At 59.3% G+C, this 16853-nt stretch overlaps 1 long non-coding RNA gene across 5 annotated transcripts; it reads right to left on the bottom strand.

The window, feature by feature from the left end:
- Positions 1-4985: 4985 nt before the first annotated feature.
- Positions 4986-15978, bottom strand: LOC106147311. Of its 5 annotated transcripts, none has more exons than XR_001232151.1 (4): positions 15862-15978; positions 15484-15755; positions 7414-8203; positions 4986-6912 (listed from the first exon to the last, which is right to left on the bottom strand). It is a non-coding gene; the product is annotated as an uncharacterized LOC106147311 (long non-coding RNA). The 5 variants fall into 5 exon arrangements; XR_001232152.1 differs by having other exon boundaries at positions 7414-7472; XR_001232149.1 differs by lacking the exon at positions 4986-6912 and having other exon boundaries at positions 7167-8203.
- Positions 15979-16853: the final 875 nt, after the last annotated feature.

Raw genomic sequence — 16853 nt, 5'->3', positions numbered from 1 at the left:
CGGAAGGGACAGATGTGGGACAAGTGGGGCATTGTCCACCCTCTGACCAGACATGCAGGAGCTACCGGGGTGGGAGCAGCGAGGCAAAGCTCCCAAAATAGCCCAGGGTGCGGCGGTGGCTGGGCTAGGAGCTGACTTCATGCCGCAAGCATCCCGGGAAGCCCAGCTGCTGTGCCGCACCTGTCCCACCGATCACTGCCCTCGGGGGGATGGCCCAAGGATGCCCGGCCACCCACACGGGGGCACCTGGCTCCCCTGGAGGCCTGGCAGGGGCCTGCAGGACCCGGGCCATGGTACCCTGCCCTGCCTGGTACTCCATGGGTCGGGGCCAGCCTCACCCCCTTGACAGGCCAGGGCCACTTGGTAAGGGAGGAGGCGGGCTGTTTGTGTGCAAGGCGGGCTGCCCCTGGGGGTCCCTGAGAGGCCAAGAGTGGGGGAGGAACTGGGGCGACCCCCGTTCCTTTGAGTGGGGGTCTTTGTGGATCCGACGTTGGACTCAGAACAGACTGCACCCCCCCCCGGGAAGGTGACATGAGTGACAGATTGGCACGTGGTCCCTGACTAACTCAATCCCTGCACACAGGCCACTCACTCACCACGCGTGCCCCTGAGAGGCTCGCTCTGGCCCCTGGGTCTCTCGCCCCGCCACCAGCTGCACACTCCCGGCAGCTCTCAGGACACCCACACCCCGAGCCCCCATCCAGCCCAGGGTGAAGTTGGGGTCGAGGACAAAGTCGGAGAGGGAGCGGGGAGCAGCATCCCAGCCCCTCCCGCTTCTGCGGCTCCTGCAGCCGGCCCAGGCCTGGGCCCGCTGCAGGGGCCACGGAGCGACAGTGCACAGGGCCCTGGTGTCCCACGCCTCAGGCCAACAGGTGGACAGGAAATGAGGGTTTTGTCCTATCCCGCTCTGGCTGGGCCCTGATGGGCTGGGGGCTGGGAAGGAGAAGCACCTGAGACCTGCAGAGCTTCCCGGGACAGGTGCCTGTGGGGGTGACTTCTGTGCAGCTCTGGATGCGCACCCCGGAAGCCAGGGCAGCAGGAAGCTGGAGGGAGGTCGGTGTGGCCGCTTGGAACGGGGCGGCCCGCACAGGTGAGGGAGCTGGGGCCGGGCAGCTGGGGCTGCAACTCCACTCTGAGGTTCCAGAGCCGCTCTCTGCTTGCTGGGAGCAGCTGCAGCTTCAAGCGGCCTCACGGCTGCCGGGGTCAAGGAAGCAGGGGCACAGGAGGGGCAGAGCCCCGCCAGGACCTGAGCAGAAGGAAGGGAAGTGCACGGGCGTCGGGGGAGGTCCCCTGGTGTGGCTGAGCTCTGAGGCGGGGCAGGCAGGCCAAGAACTGACCTCCAGGCCCCATGGCAACTACCGCCAGGCACAGACATCTCCCGCAGAGCCAGAGCTAGGACTCTGCCTCGGACCTGGACAGGGCTGCTGTCCGGCTGAGCCCGCTGCTGCCGCTTGACTCCGGGGCAGGGCTGGGCAGTTTCTGCAGAGCTCCTGGAACCGGAGGGCAGCAGCTGTCCCCAGAATCTGCCCTGAAAGCCAGGCCCCTCCCTGGTCCTCACGGCCCTAGGACCACAGTGTGGCAGGGTCCATTAGGTCCCACGTGGGACTGACTGGGCCACGACCCAGGATCTGGATTGCAGACACAGTGGCCATCGGGGTGGACCTTATGCGGCCCTCAGCAGGCCTGGACGTGCTGGCCTGCCTGGTCCGCCTCCTGATCACACAAGTGACTCTGAGACTGGGGACAGAGGTGACACTAAGGCCACCACCCTGCACTGTCCGTGGCGCTGCTCTCAGCAGCTCAGACACCCATGCTCTGGCTGCCCCTTGGGAGCAGCTGCACCAGCCCAAAATGTCACTGGGAGGAAGGACCCTCCCTGCCCCAGGGCCCCAAGAAGGAGGAGGAGGGAACGGCTGCCAGCCCCAGGTCTCTGATGCCAGCCCAGCGCCTGGAGAGGCCTCAGATTCCTGAGGGGTGATGCAGCGGCCTCGTTATCACAGGCTGTCATTGAGGGAAGACTGGCAGACGGAAGGAGAACTATGCTCGGAGCCCAGCTCAAATTGCAAGGATTCATCTGGAAGTCCTCCCTCAGACACACACAAGGTCCCTGCCAGGCGCCCAGGAGGGGCCAGAACTCAGCACAGGAAGTGCCTGGGCTCCCGGACACTGGACCTGAGGAGGGGCTGGGGCCAGCCGGCTCAGCTGGGGTGGACAGCCTGCAGCCCTGTGCCAGCTCCACAGCGCAAGGAGGGGGCAGCTTGGTCTACCCAGGCTGGAAGTCCTGCCAAAGTCCAGCAGCCCAGGTTCCCCAGCTGCCCTTGAGAAGCACCTCCCATGGCTCCCACGGTGGCTCCGGGGAGAATCTGCTCCACAGCCCTGCAGGCCTGGATGGCCCCGGCTGACTGTGCTCCTCAGCATGTTGGAATGTGGAGCTGGAGGCCTGCAGAGTGACGGGCGGTGAGGCTGCCGAGGACGTGGCCAGGTGCTGCTGCTAGTGAAACGGCCTCACTGGCTCCTTGAATGTGAAGCGCTTGGCTCTCAGCGGCTTGGGCTGATGACTCAGTTTCCTGGTGCTCTTATGCTAGTAGCAAGAACCTACCAACCCACGGACAGGCAGTCACGGCTGTGGCGCTGGCCACAAGGCTCTCCCCTGCTGGATTCCTAGGTGACATCCCCAGTCTACTCTGCTGGCCACGCGGGCTGCTTCTGGTTGCAGCGGTGAGGACAGGCCTGCCAGGAGCACCCCGAACGTTCCTCCTGGTCCCTGTCCCCAGCCCTGGTTTCCTGGGGACACGTGTCTGGGAGCATGCACTGAGCTGGCACATCTTCACATGCAGCCGTGACCTCACAGCCAACCTGGGCGTGGGCGTCCCTGTCCTCTCCGGCCTCGTCAACGTGGTGCTGTCCAGTGACCAGTGACCTGGCTGGGGCCCTCACTCCAGGTGTGGCTTGAGGCAGACCCAGCAGCCCCAGCAGAAAGACTGCAGCAGGAAAGCTGGGTGGCCGTGTGTGGAGTGGAGGGGCCCCTAGCTCCTTGGGAAGGAAGTGCTGGCTGCAGCTCTCAGCGTACCAGCTCCTGGGAACAGGAAGCAAAGGGGACCCTGTATGTGTCTCTGTGTCCCTCCAGCATCAGCATGGTTGCCGGGAGTGAGACTCAGGCCAGGCTCTGTTTATGGTCAAGGTGGGACAGGACCCCCGCCCCCACCGTCGGAAGTGAATGTGGCTTTCAGCCAATGCATGGAATGGCGCCACCAGGAAGGGTGAGGATCGCCGTGGTGAGGATGAGCTGCAGCCCCTGGGCCTTGCACAGCCCATCCAGCGCCAGCCAGGAAAGGAGAGAGAAGCAGGGGCAGTCCAGGGCCCTCTTCCCACGGCATCCTGAAGGCAAGCAAGCAAACCTCCCCTCTGGAGCCTGACCCGGAGCCAGAATTTTGGAGAACTGATGCTGGTTAGGGGCCGAGAACCAGGCAGAAACTTAGAGGTGAAGCCAGGAATTGTTTGGGGTGCCCAGCACCCCACCTAGCCCTCTGCCGCCTGCCCGTGGGATGGGCATGACTGCCTGCGCCTTACCTTCCAGGCGGCCTGGGTGCTGCACTCGGGGTTCAGCAGGCACTGGGGGCTGGACAGGTGCAAAGCCTGCAAGGTGCAGGGACGGCGTGCTCCCAGGTGGCTCAGATCCCTGTGTGCCAGGAGGGTCAGGACCAGGGATCGCCCGAGCAGGTATCCTGGGGAGAGGCCCGAGACCCGGCCCATGACCTTTCCCACCCCCTAACAGCAGGATTCCACCTCTACCCAGTGGAGGCCAGATGCCCTGCAGCAGCTGTGCACCAACTACAGGGGGCAGCGTGCAAAGGGCAGGTGGACGGACAGATAGACAGTGGAGCGAGAGAGAAGAGCATTTCCCCTCTGCACGGTGGGAGGAGGCCGTGCCGCAGGGCTAGGGGCCCAAGGACAGGCAGAGGGGCTCTCGTGGAGGGGCGCAGGCAGAAAGGGAGCCTTGGAGGTAGGAGGAGCCCCAGCCTCGGTCCACCCCCTTGCCAGGTTCCAGGGAGGGGGCAGAGCCGGGGAAATGACCCTCCCAGTGTTCGCTTCGAGCCCCAGGGTTTGTCCTAGGCAGGCGGAACCTCCCAGCCACAGAGACCTGCCCTTAGAAGCGTCCAGGCCACCACACAGATTGAAGACGTGGCAGGTGACCGGGCAGGCTAGGGAAGGGTGAGCCCTTTCTGCACCTGAGGAAGTCTCCTTGCACCTAAGCAGCGTCCAGAAAAACCCTTTGGCCACACTAAGATTGAGAGGATTCCAGGAATAAAATTTAATAAAATTGAAAACACACGTACAAGCACGTAAATCTTTACAATGTCCTTCCGCGGGTACACCTTCCTGTCCACACCTGTACCCTGCGTAAGTGGGTCGTGTGTGTGGGCAGCACGTGAACAGCTCAAGAGATGTGGAAAGTTCACTTTGCATAATGAAGGCAAGCCACACAGCGCCTTGCCCCTTGCTTCTTTCCTAAGTGTTCTTTTCCCATCTCAGAGGTTAGGGTGTGCTGCCTCCGAGGAGGAGGAGGACGTCGGTGGGGAGGAGGGCTGGGCGCCGCCCCGTGTGGCTCTTTGTTGGGGCGCACACTGCGGTGCCCTTTTACTGTGCATCTTACATTTCTCGTATCTAAAGCATACTTTACAACATTCCCTCCATAAGCAGAAATTGTAGAAATACACTTTTGGTGATAGTTAAAAATTTTAAAAGGACAAGCAATCTCTTAGATGTTTGTTCAAAGGACCGGCGTGGTTTCCAGGCCACAGCTGTCCCTGCGTCCTCCGGCGAGGGTGGTGTCCCCTCCCTTCCTGAGCTCAGCCTGCCAGACTCGAGCACCGTCCGACTGCTCTGTTCCCAGTGCTGAAACGCAGGTTCTCAGCACACGTGGGCCCCTCCCACACTGGGAGCACCAGTGACCTGGCTGGGGCCCTCACTCCAGGGGTGGCTTGAGGCAGACCCAGCAGCCCCAGCAGAAAGCCCCTCCCCGCCTCCGCCCCCAAAGGGGACACTGCCCCCCTGCAGCAGTGCAGACAGGACCACCGCTGCCACCCCCAGGGACCCCAGCACAGGCCCCACCCTGAGCCCCAGCCACCCATCGCAGATGGAACCCAGTTCTGGGTGGTGCCATCCTCTCCCGAGTCCTGCACAGATCAAGAAGACTGGGCAGGAGCGATTCTGTCCTCTGCTTGCTGCCTGCTGGAGTGGGAGTGTGGACCTTCTGCCCTGCAGCCAGGATCCCCCATTCGCTCCTGGTCACAGGCCTTGGGCTCCAGCCTGAACCCCACCATGGCTGCCCTGGTCTCCGGGACCCTGGGGCCCAGCCCACAGCTCACACCCACTCTCTGTGAGCTGCAGGCTGGTTTTCCGGGTGCAGAGAGGCGATCCACACACACAGGGGCCTCTGGGTCTTGGGATCCAGGTCCACTCAACCACCCGTAGATAGAATCATCCCCCCAAAATCTCACTTATGCTGACCGCACACAGAAGGTTTTCTTGTCGTAGTCCTTTAACAATCCAGCGTTAACACCCACTCGCGCGGCATTTACAGCGTATCAGGCGCTCATCTGAAGGTGAGGTGCAATACAGGGAGGAGTGCACGGGTTCTATGCAAAAAATCCAGCACCTTTTCAGATCAGGAACATGAGCATCAGGGGGTCGGGCACCCATGAGGAGAGGGGACTGAGGGGCGGCCAGATCATATTATGTCTGCAATCAGTACTGTCTCCCTCAACAACCCTGAACAGTGCAGCACGTATCAAATGAAAACCTCGTATCCAGAACACAAAGAATTTCTATGGCCAGTCGTGGTGGCTCACATCTGCAGTCCCACAACTCAAGAGGCTGAGGCAGGAGGGCGGCCGGAGCCCAGGCATTTGAAACCAGCCTGGGAGACATAAAAGACAACGCCTCAAAACAAAGGGACTATTACGCCCTCCGTAAAGCTGACATGCAGAGCAAATTTTGTCCTCCAAAGATGACTCTGTCTTTGGTTCTTTGCTTGATTCACACAAAAATGAATCATGGCTTATGATCAGTCCAAGTCCTATAAACCACCACATGGTAAACAAACAATAACTTCTACAAATCAATGAGAAAACACTAGACAGCTTGTTCTCACAGTGGGGAAAGACTTGCAAAAGCATTCACAAAATAGTGAGTAACGTAAGAAAAGGGGCTTGACCACAGCGGCGGGCCTGGCTTACCAGGACCGGTGCTGGGTGGGGCCAGTGCCAGTGGACACTGTCGGCCTAGGACGCCGCTGGGCAGCACCTTCTGAAGCTGGAACCGAGTCTCCCGAGAGACCCGCGCAGGCTACCAAGACGCACCTGGGTGAGGAGCCCTGCGCTGTGCCCGACATCCCTCACAGGAGCGGAGAAAGCCCTTTAGGCAATTATGCGTGCAAACAATGGACAGCAAGGAAAGGGAAATGGATTTCTGCCCGAGACAATCTGGACGAATCTCACAAACAAGCTCAAGCAGAAGAACCCAGGCCCACGCGCGCGGTTTCTTTTATTCGAAGGGTAATGTCAGACAAACGCTCTCACAGGAACGGGGTCCGATCAGCGCAGTGGCACGGTGCGCACGGGTGGGACTTGTGAGCCTTCGATGAAGGGGCTGCTGGGAAAGCACACCCAGGAGGACGCAAGGGCGGCACTGAAGTCTGGAGACGCTTCTCAGCTCGGGTTCCAGCACTGATCTCCAGGCCCCCACCGGCTCTTAGAGACCAGGAAGGGCTGCCCTGGCTTTTGCCGTGCACGGTTTATGTCCCCATAAAGCTGACGTGCAGCATAAACTTCGCCCTTCAAGGATGACTCTGTCTTTGGCTCTTTGCTTGGTGCTCATGAAGATGAATCATGGCTCAAGATCAGTCGATGCCTATAAAACCACTGTGTGGTCACCCACCACGCCCGCCCCCACGGCCACGCGCCAGTGCAGCTGGCTGGGACCTCCCCGCCTCCGCCCCCAAAGGGGACACTGCCAGGAAGGCTGGGGGGCACTGTGAAGGCAGACAGGTGGGCACAGAGCCAGCGCCTGAGGGCCTGACGTTCTCACGCCCCACAGCGTCTCCAGGCTCTTTCCCCCTCTGCAGGGCGGGCGCCCAGGCCCTGTTGCAGCTCGCCCTGGGGTTCAGCCAGCCTCCGACCCACCCAGTTATGCTGAACACGGTCCCTGGTCCCTCCTCCTCGTGGACTTCCACCCAGTGGGAGCAGGGCCCCCTCCCGTACCTTCCTCCCCAGCCCTCGGGCTCTGTCCTGAGCGCACAGGGGCTTCCTCCCCACATCCAGGTCCCAGGGACAGGCCCTGGGCAGCTGGGCTCAAAAGTCAGGAGGAGGCTCCTCCTTCCCGCACCCTGGAGCGTGTCTCAGGCACACTGACCTCCTCCCGCTCTTTCTTCTCCTTTTACTGCTCGCGTCTTCCAAGCCAACTGTGGGTCCCTGAGGACAGAGACCCTTGGTCACCCACACAGGCAGAGTCCACCTCGCAGTGCTCAGGGGACGCTGTCCCCGTGCGAGACCGAAAAGTGCCTGAGTGAGCCAAGGCCTGGTCATCCCAGGCTGGTCGTGTCCTCCTGCTGCCTGGGCCCCAGGAAGTGGCACCCTGGGCGGCCAGCAATCAGCCCCGCCCCACAGGCTGCCCCGCATAGTGATCACAGGCGGAATCCTCAGTCCTCCAGGTTCACGGGAGCCGCGTACCCTGTGCGTGGCCCGGGGATGGTGCAGCCTCCACAGTGATGGAGCCCTGGGGCCAGCGCCCAGCTTGCAGCAGGCCCACTGCGTGCTGCTTGGAACTGGAGTCCCCAGCGCCCCTCCCTGGGGCACACAGGAGAGGGCGCCCACAGCAGGAAGCATGCTCCCCTCTGCCCCAGACAGAGCCAGGGGACAGAGCGTGCTTCAGGGACAATGGCCTTCCCTCCGCACCGCTGGTGCTGTGCTGGGAAACGTTCCATGAGGGCCCTCAGGGTGGGCATCGTGGTGATGCCATCGCTGCGGCCGGCCGGGCTCCTGCTGGCGGCCGCCCCTGCTTCCCTCCCTGGGAAATGAGGGCGGGGACGCAGAGTGCACTCGCCCCACGCGAAGGCACAGGGCTGCTCAGGGCTCTTCTACTTGACTCTTGTCTGCACCCAAAGGCTTGGTCCCTAATCACGGGGCCGCGCTTTTGCATAATTCTGCAACACAAGTACAAACACACGTACACACGTGATGGCTGTGACAGTGATGCGTGCTGTGACAGTCATCTCCATCACACTCGCCATGTCACCCCACTGAGGCCGCGGGTGGCCGTACACATCACCTCAGCACTGCCATTGGAATATTCCAGCTCCAGGCCTGCCTGAGAATGGAGACACCCGGAGCCTCAGCAAGTCCCACTCCTGCACTGTAAGCTGAGGGCTGTGACTCAGGGGCCCTGAAACCGTTGAGTCACGAATCTCCAGGACTCCGCAGTGGACCCAGCCGTCTGAGTCACCTCCAGTGCTGAATCATGCTGTCCCAACCCCAGGATCCCAGGGAGCGTGAAGGGCCTGCCGCTTGAAGCAGCTGCAGCCCCTGTTGGCTGCAGGGCCTTTCAGAAGGCTGTGAGGGAGGGCCAGGACTCTGGGGCAGCCTGGGGCTTATTCGGGCTCCTCTCCAGCCGCTGGGGCCCTGGGCACCGTGCCCACAGTGAATATACAAGAGGAGCCTCTGTTGGGTAGGCGCATGGGCATCCAGGGTAGGGAAGCATCTGGGCTAGGGATGAGTATCAGGGGCTGGCAGCCACCCTCACAGGCCTGTCTGCGTTCCCCAAGCCCTCCTTGCAGGGCTGTGTCCCCCCCTGGCTGAGGCCCCTCACATCCCTCCTGACCCACAGGTGGAGCCCTGCACAGAGGCCGGGGCCCTGCCACGGGAGCCAGGCCCAGAGACGTCCCACAGACAGAGCCCTGGCTCAGGACCCGCACGGTCCGCACAAAATGACACCGCAGCCATGAGGACTCCAGCTTCGGCAGCATGCACACAGGGAGACTGAGGCTCCCAAAGACACCCATCTACCCAGAGCACCAACAGGGCACCGCGTGGTCACTTGGCATGCAGTGCGCCACCAGCTGCCCAGCCGGCCCTAAGCCAGCCCTAAGTACAGCGCCCAGGAGGGTGTGCAGCAGGGTGAGGCAGAACCTCAGGGCCCTGTCCGTGTGGCCGGGGGTCAAGCCGGGTCCTTCCTCAGGGTGTCCTGCGCAGGGACACAGCGCTGGCGTCTGGGAAGGGCTGGGCAGGGGTGTGACAGAGAGCGAGAGCGGGCTGCACAGGGGTGGCTGAGGGGCTGGGAGGGGCCAGGGTCCCTGGCAGCGTGGCTCGTGCAGTCCTCGCTGAGGGATAACGGAAGGTAGAACTCAGTACAGTGTGGATGCACAGGGAGCGCTCCGCCGGAGAGGAAGAGAGGCAGGAGCCAGCTGGAGGAGTGGCGGCCAGCTCCCCGGGCTGCAGCGGGCAGGGGAGTAGGAGGGCGCTCTCAAGGGTCAGCAGAGTGGACAGTCCATCCACAGTGACCTCTGTCTGGCTTTCCCCACTCTGGAGGGCGATTCCAGCCCCCAGAAATGATGGTCCCCGGTGGATCCCCACATGTGCAGTTCCGGCTCTGGACCGTGGCCGGGCTCCAGCGTCCCTGCGGGGAGGACTAGAACTGGAGTTGTGTGAACAGGGGGTCTGGAGTCCCTGTGAGCCCTGGAAGTGACAACAGTGCCTCTGATCCTGGTGCCCTGTGTCTTGAGGGGGATGAGGAAGGCCAGGGACGTCAAGGCTGATAAGCTTCCTCTGGCCCCTCTCCCCAGATGGTCAACATGCCTGCCTCCGAAGCTCCAGGGCCAAGGACACGGAATAAAGGCCAGCTTCATTCCGCCTGTCGTTATCTACTGAGCGTCTGCAAACCCAGCAAGAGTCGCAGGTTTTAGCAAAAGCTGCCTTTAAGCCCCTCGTCACCTCAGAGAAAGCACTGAACAGGCTTGTAATGAGTAACGGGGCCATGCCTGGGAACTCGTCCGTCCCTGGGGGGTCTCCGCCTGCGTCCCTGGAGAACAGGCACCTGGTTCCCGGGAGGGGATCTGCAGAGCAGCTGCTGTGGGGGGCAGGCTGGGGCCCCTGATCCCTCTCAGCTCCCCTGGGTCTGTGCTGTCCGAATCTTGTGCCACTGGGAGCAGCTCCTGATAGCCTTGGGAACCCCCAAGAGTCATGGGGAGGAGAGAGTCCAAAGACGGGGGAACACACTCCCACAGACGTCCCAGGAGCATGAGCCGAGCCCCCTTCAATGTCCAGGAAAAGCCTGACCCTGAGGCGCCTTCTGGAAACTTCTGTCTGGCCATGGTCATCTCAAGGAACACCTCAGAATTCCAAGGTCCTAGCTCGGGGCACTCACTGATCAGAGGCCACATGGCTTTGCAGGTCACAAATATTCCCAAGGCAGCATCTACACAGTAAGAAATTCTCACAGACAAAGTGCGTGACCTTTGCTCATGCAGCCCTGTGCCCTTGAATCCTGGGGCAAGCTGCCACCACCAAGACAGGGTGCCTTTCACCCTGACAGTAAGTCAGGGAGCGCCTCAAGCCACAGATGGGTCCGGCGAGCTCTCCCGCCCGGCCTAGAGCCTCTCTGGTTGGCAGGCTTTGGGATACCAAGGTGGGAATCTTGCTTCTTCTCCCAGACACAAGATCTGTGACCCCATCACTGCTGAGGATGACCAGGGTGAGGGGACACCTTCCCCACAGGGTCGTGGCTTCCTCCCTGCCGTCACCTGCTCCCACCCCAAGCTCCCTGGGGTCCCCCAAGCAGGCCCCTGAGGTCAGGAGGCAGCAGGGAAGGGAGGAGCTCTGTCCCTCACCTAGGAAGGAGCCTTGAGGAGCGCAAGCTCCTCACCGGTGACCTGCAGGGCACGCAAAGGCCACATGGCCCAGCCAGGGTCCTCTGAGTGACCCTGGAAAGTGTCCGGACCACAGCACCCACACCAAACCCCAGGCTGGTGCTGTGTGCTGTGGAGTGGGTGGCGCCCTGCCTGTCCCCCCGGCCCCCCGTGCTGCCTGAACGCTCCTAACCCCCAGCCTCGGGCCCCGGACCTGGATCTGATGCAGGAAGACGGGTCAATACACTTCATCCTGGGCAACTTCCCTACTCTTGCTGATTATTTTTTAAAATACAGGAAACTGAATTACAAAAACATAAATCACAGAGAAAAGGATTTAAAACTTCTGTAAATTGCCCCCAGTAAAAGTTGAAGTATCTGAAATGATTCTAATTAAAAACAAAGTTTGCCAGGTGTGGTGGCTCACACCTGTAATCCCAGCACTCAGGAGGCTGAGGCAGGAGGATCACCGTGACTGGGCTACATAAGCAAGCTTAAGGCCAACTTGTACCACATAGTGAGACCCTATCTCAAAAAAAACCAAAAGTTGTGTGGTTTTTCCTGCTTCTAGTTGCTGGCCTTCCTTCCCCTTCTCTGTCTGTCCAGTGGTGACTTGCTGTCTCGGTACCAGCTGTCCCCTGACTGACATCTGAGAGCTCCTGGGGTAGCAGCATGAACTGTGGTCCACCTCCACAGTCATCAGCCCTGCATTCTGCTGACATCTTCCAACACACAGGCCCTGGGAAACACAGGCTTCAGGGTGACGCCGTTGTGGCCCCGGCCACTTCCTGCTCTACTTCCTGCTAACTTCGGAAGTTCTCTGGAAACCCTAAACCACAGGAGTTCACAGTGGCCACAGGGACACGTGTGGACGTGAGACTTGGCGTAGAAGAGAGGAGACCTTCCTTACAAACCTTATTCACCAGCTCTGGGGCCGTAAGTTGTGGCTCTTCCCCAAAGTGAAAATGACCATGAATTTTTGAATCCGTTCAGGACATCGAGGCAGCCAGGACAGCGTGACTAGGACACTCAGAAAACAGGACTCCAAAGGACCAGAGCAGGAAGTGCCGTCCCAGTTCCCCCACCCATCAGGGACCAGCTGTTTGCAGCTGGACGATCCATGAAGAGCAGAGGTGGGAGGGAAGTCAAACACTGCTCCTTCAGCCAGACACAGGAGGCTGAGCCAGGCCAGACACTGGGCCAAGCGGTCAGTGGGTGCTGGTGCTGCCTTGCCTAAGGCCGTCCAGCTGTGACCTCGCTCCCCACCCTCTCAGATGATGTCCCCAGGGCCTGGGGTGTAGCTCAGCGATAGATGCCTGCGTAGCATACACAGGGCCCTGGGTTCCATCCCCAGAACCAAAAACTTTTTTAAAAATTGTAAAAAGTATCATGGGGTGTGGCAAATGACCTCAGTATCCAGAAGCCACATCTGGAAGGTGCAGGGTCACCAGGACCTCTGGACAGGGGACGCTGGTGCCCCCAGCATGAGGGGTGGGGCAGGCTCGGCTTCCTCCTGGCACCCCCAGTTTGGAAACCTCTGGCAAATCCCTGATGCTGGACACCATTGCCCCGTGACACCTGGCAGCTGCCTCACAGGCCTGCCTGAGGAGAGCGGAGCCCAGGGGGCAGGCGGCAGGGCTTCGGACCAGGAGCCAGAGACCCTGCCCCACCCAGGCCCACCCTGCTTTCCATGCCTGGCTCCTCCCCCTCTGGGAGCAGGAGGCCCTGAGATCAAAGGAGAGACGTGCCTGAAGGGATAAGGACGGGGGCTTGGGGACTGGCAGGTGGCCCAACATGGTCCCCATCACTGCCCTGAGGGACCCACGGCCCAGGAGGTGGGGCCACACTGCCTGCCCCGACAGGGCCAGCAGGGATGGGGCAGGACATCAAAGGACAGGCTGGAGATTCTCTCCAGCGTCTGTCTGCTAGGCAGCCGAGAGGGAGGAGTATCCCCACCTGTCAAGGACACACGGGACAGTCATGGGTCAGCTCCAGGGACTCTGATCCCAGACCTGGAGGGTGGAGCTACAGCCTGCAGAAGGGGAGGGAGGCCCCAGAGCTGCTGGCATGTCAGTCCAGAGGGGTCTGGCAGGGAACTAGAGTGGACAGGCCTCCAGCAGTTCCCCTGCCCAGTTCATCTCTGGAGAACGCCCAGGTAGCCCCCAGCAGACAGCCCCTGACCTTGAGATGTCTCTTAGCCCAGGGAGGACCAGAACCAGAGGAGGCCCTGTGATATCAGGAGCAGCAGACAGAGTGGAGGGAACCAGCCAGGGACAGCTGCACACAGAAGGCAGGAAAGGCCAGGCGGTGGGTTCTCCCAGCCCCTGAGCCTCAGGCCCACCGACACCTCGACGTTAGGCCTCCTGCCATCCAGAACCACGAGAAACACACTCATGATGCCTCAAACCGCTCACTCAGACAGAGGCCACAGAGGACAACCCAGCCCCCATCGGGCTAGGGGAGAGTGTTCACTTCCTGGGGAGGAGCGGCCCCCCAGCTGCTGCGCCACACACACAAGGGACACCAAGGACGGCCCTGGGATCAACAGGGCCGAGACCAAGGCCTGAGACGGGCGTCCAAGGTCCGGATGCCCCACCACACAGATACCCATGGTGTTAGGGTTTAAATCTAGAGGAAGCCTGCAGACTTTCTCTATGCTATTTGAATTTTCCATTGATCACTAGAAAAAGCAGTACAAATTTTGCCTTAAAGGAAAACAGCTGTGGGGGCCCCAGGCCCTGGGTCCTGGCACTTCGTCTTCAATGAGGATGCACATCGCCTGCCAGGGCATTGGGGTTTGCATCCTAAGAAACTGAACCCCCGGGTTTTGGGGTTTTTTTGGTGTTTTTTGCTTTTGTTTTGTGGTCTTTTTGAGACAGGGTCTCGCTGTGCAGTTCAGGCTGGTCTTGAACTCACTTTGCAGCCCAGGCTGGCCTCGAACTCACAATGATCCTCCTGCCTCAGCTTCCCAAGTGCTGGGATTACAGGCATGCACCACCATGCCCTGCTGAATCCCCATTTTTAATGGCTTCGTGGAGCTGCCATCTGCATCCCTGCATCCACCTGTGGGAAGTGCCCAGCCCAATGATTTCTAAGCTATCTGCAGAGTTGTGCAACCACTGCCCCAATCTGACCTCAGATTATCTTCATCGCTTGGTGAGGAAGCCTCACAGTCAGCAGCGCCGCCGCTCCCGCCCCGTCCTGGGCACCCACTGTTCTGGGCTCGGCCCTGGCTTCCCCCGATCGGGATGCGTCACAGGAAATTGTGGCTGCCTCACGCCGCACTCAGCCTGTGGAGGCCCTGCCAGGCCGCCCAGGCACTGAACTCCCTTTCACACCGGCTCAGCTGTCACACCCACTACCTGGGTGGCCTGGCAGTGCCCTGCACCAGCAGACGCACAGTCAGCGGCAGTACGGGAGTGGACAGCCTCGCGTCCGCTCCCGTCACTGTCCCCCAGGCCCCGGCCCTCTCCACGTGGCACCAGGCTGAGCCCAGATCCCTGGGGAGGCTGAGAAGGCAGGCGGGGCCTTGCCAAAGCATGAGGGTCACAGATGGGCAGAGGCTCCTATGGGCAAGATCTGTCCACAGACCCTGGGCGACACTCACAGGGGTACCAACCTGGGGCTAGGACCAAGAAGCCACCAACTAAAAGGGGTCTGTGGTGTGGCTGCAGCACCAGACCCTGGGGGACACTGAGTCAGCCCGGTGTAGACCCTCATCTCTAGTGACCCTTGGTCACAAAGCAGACGGAATCCTGCCAGGCCACAGCCTTTCTGGAACAATCACAGATGTCCACGCCACCAGGAAGCACCGCCAAACCCCAGCAATGAGAAGTCTCGCAGACGACTTCATGTCTCGCGCCCAACAGGGAGATCACTGACAGGGATTCACATCCAGGGATCCACCCTCCACCTGGGGAGATGTCTCCCCCAAGTCCCGGAAAGCGGCTGTGATGAACAGTCTACAGAGATCGCAGAATCCTAAAAATAAGTAGAGTGTATAATACATGGAATAGTAAGAAAAAATAATAACATCTCCACCTTTAGAATCTATAGGATACACTAAAAGCTGTGCTTACAGAAAGAGTGGACCTCAATGTTAAAGTTAAAAAGATTAAAGTTAATTATAAATAAATGTGAATCAGTGTGATATGTATTCAACTAATTGGTTTTAAAAGAGCAAACATGCCAAAGGAAAGCAAAAGCAATACAATTTTCAATTTTCTAAGTGAAATTAATGATATCTTAAATGATAGAAAAAACTATAGAATAGATCAAAAGCTAGAAATGCATTTAAAAATATGCAAAACTAATAGAAATAAGAAAATATAAGGTGAAAATAAGAGTAATTTAGAAGAAACTTAAGTAGCTAAGCAACTGAATTCCTTCTTCAACCCTATGCAAATAAATGTGAAAACCTGGATGAAATGGATATTCTCCTAGGAAACATAATTTACCAAGACTAACTAGAGAGAGAGATCCAGAAAGAACAGTCACCCGAAGAAAAATAGAGAAACTTGACAAGCAGCCAACTTCCCAAAGGGACCAGTCTCAGACAGTGTAACAAAGGAATTCAATCAAACCTTCAAAGGGGGGATCATTCCAAAGCCTTCCAGAATTCTTCGATGAGGTGAGCACAAGACTGACATCAAAATCCAACAAACATTGTAAAAGATCAGCCTCTTCTAGGGAGCCCCACGTACAGCTCCTGAGCGAAAACACCAGCAGACGTGTCTTCGTGCATACGTGGCGATCACCTCCTGCACCGCAGGCTGGAGTCCTGGGCTGGTCTCCTGGGCAGTTCCTAGCAGGTGCACCAGAGGCAGGGAGGAGCTGATGACATTCAACCTTCACCCTTACTGAAAGGTAAAAAGGCTTACGGACTAGAAACATGGAAATCTCCCTTGTGGGATATAGATACCCACATGGCCCCAAACTGGCGCTATATTTAATCAGGGAACCCACCTCCAGTCCCACAAGACCTGAGCAAAATCAGGCACGGTAGCACAAGCCTGTAGTCTCAGCCACTCAGGAGGCTGAGGCAGGAGGAGCATTTGAGTCCAGGATTTTGAGGCCAGCCTGGGCAACATATTGTGATCTCCATCTCTTCAGGAAAGAAAGAACACAGCAAGAGGAGGAATGTAAGTCAGCACTGTTATTTCACTTTGTGACTAAGGGGCAAGTGGGCGGCATGAGGAAAAGACAGAGCCAGGGACCTCATCACAGAGGGGAGAGGTTGAATCGGTGCTATTTCCGATCAAACGGCCGTATGGCCCCGTCCAGAAAAGCATGAGAAAGTCAGCTAGCATTGCTGCATACCACAGCAGGGCTCTGGGTAAAGACCGAGTACAAAAATAGCACAGCAGAAGACCATCGCTTTGGCATACACCAGGGAAAGCACGTGGCAGAGGACGGAATGGGAACCCCCACGCGAGGCAGCAGTGAAACCCACAACACCCCGAGGATATAAAATTAAAAGAAATGTGAAAACTTACGTGAAGAAGTTTGTGAACTGCTTCTTGGAGACACAGATTTTGAAGGAAAGAAAATGCAGGTTACACAAACCCAACATCGTGACGCGTCCCCCTCCACAGCCAGATGTAAAGCCTTGCAACCACAGAAACAGTGCCAGCGAGACACTGAGGATGGAGGAGCAGAAGTTGAAGTCGCAACCCAGCAGGAAGCACCCCGAGGACACTGCAGTGCCCCTGAGCGGACTCGGTCCACGCCAGGCTCGGCAGCCCCAATGCCAAACTACGCGCACACACAGAAGTCAGAACGCAGGGCGCCTCGGAGATGGGAAAGGACCCTCCAGCGGGGATGGGGTGGGGACACCCGCAAGGCTGAGCAGGACAATGACAGCCCCTAGGGAGAGGTGAGGTAGGGGACAGCCTACACCCGGCACCCAGAAAGATGCAGAAAGAGAAGGCAGGCAGGAGTCCGGGAAGCCGGC

Source organism: Chinchilla lanigera, unplaced genomic scaffold, assembly GCF_000276665.1.
Source record: "Chinchilla lanigera isolate Chin_1 unplaced genomic scaffold, ChiLan1.0 scaffold00141, whole genome shotgun sequence".
Lineage (NCBI taxonomy): Eukaryota > Metazoa > Chordata > Mammalia > Rodentia > Chinchillidae > Chinchilla > Chinchilla lanigera.
Note: the sequence above shows the minus strand (reverse complement) of the source record. Positions and strands in the feature narration are given on the sequence as shown.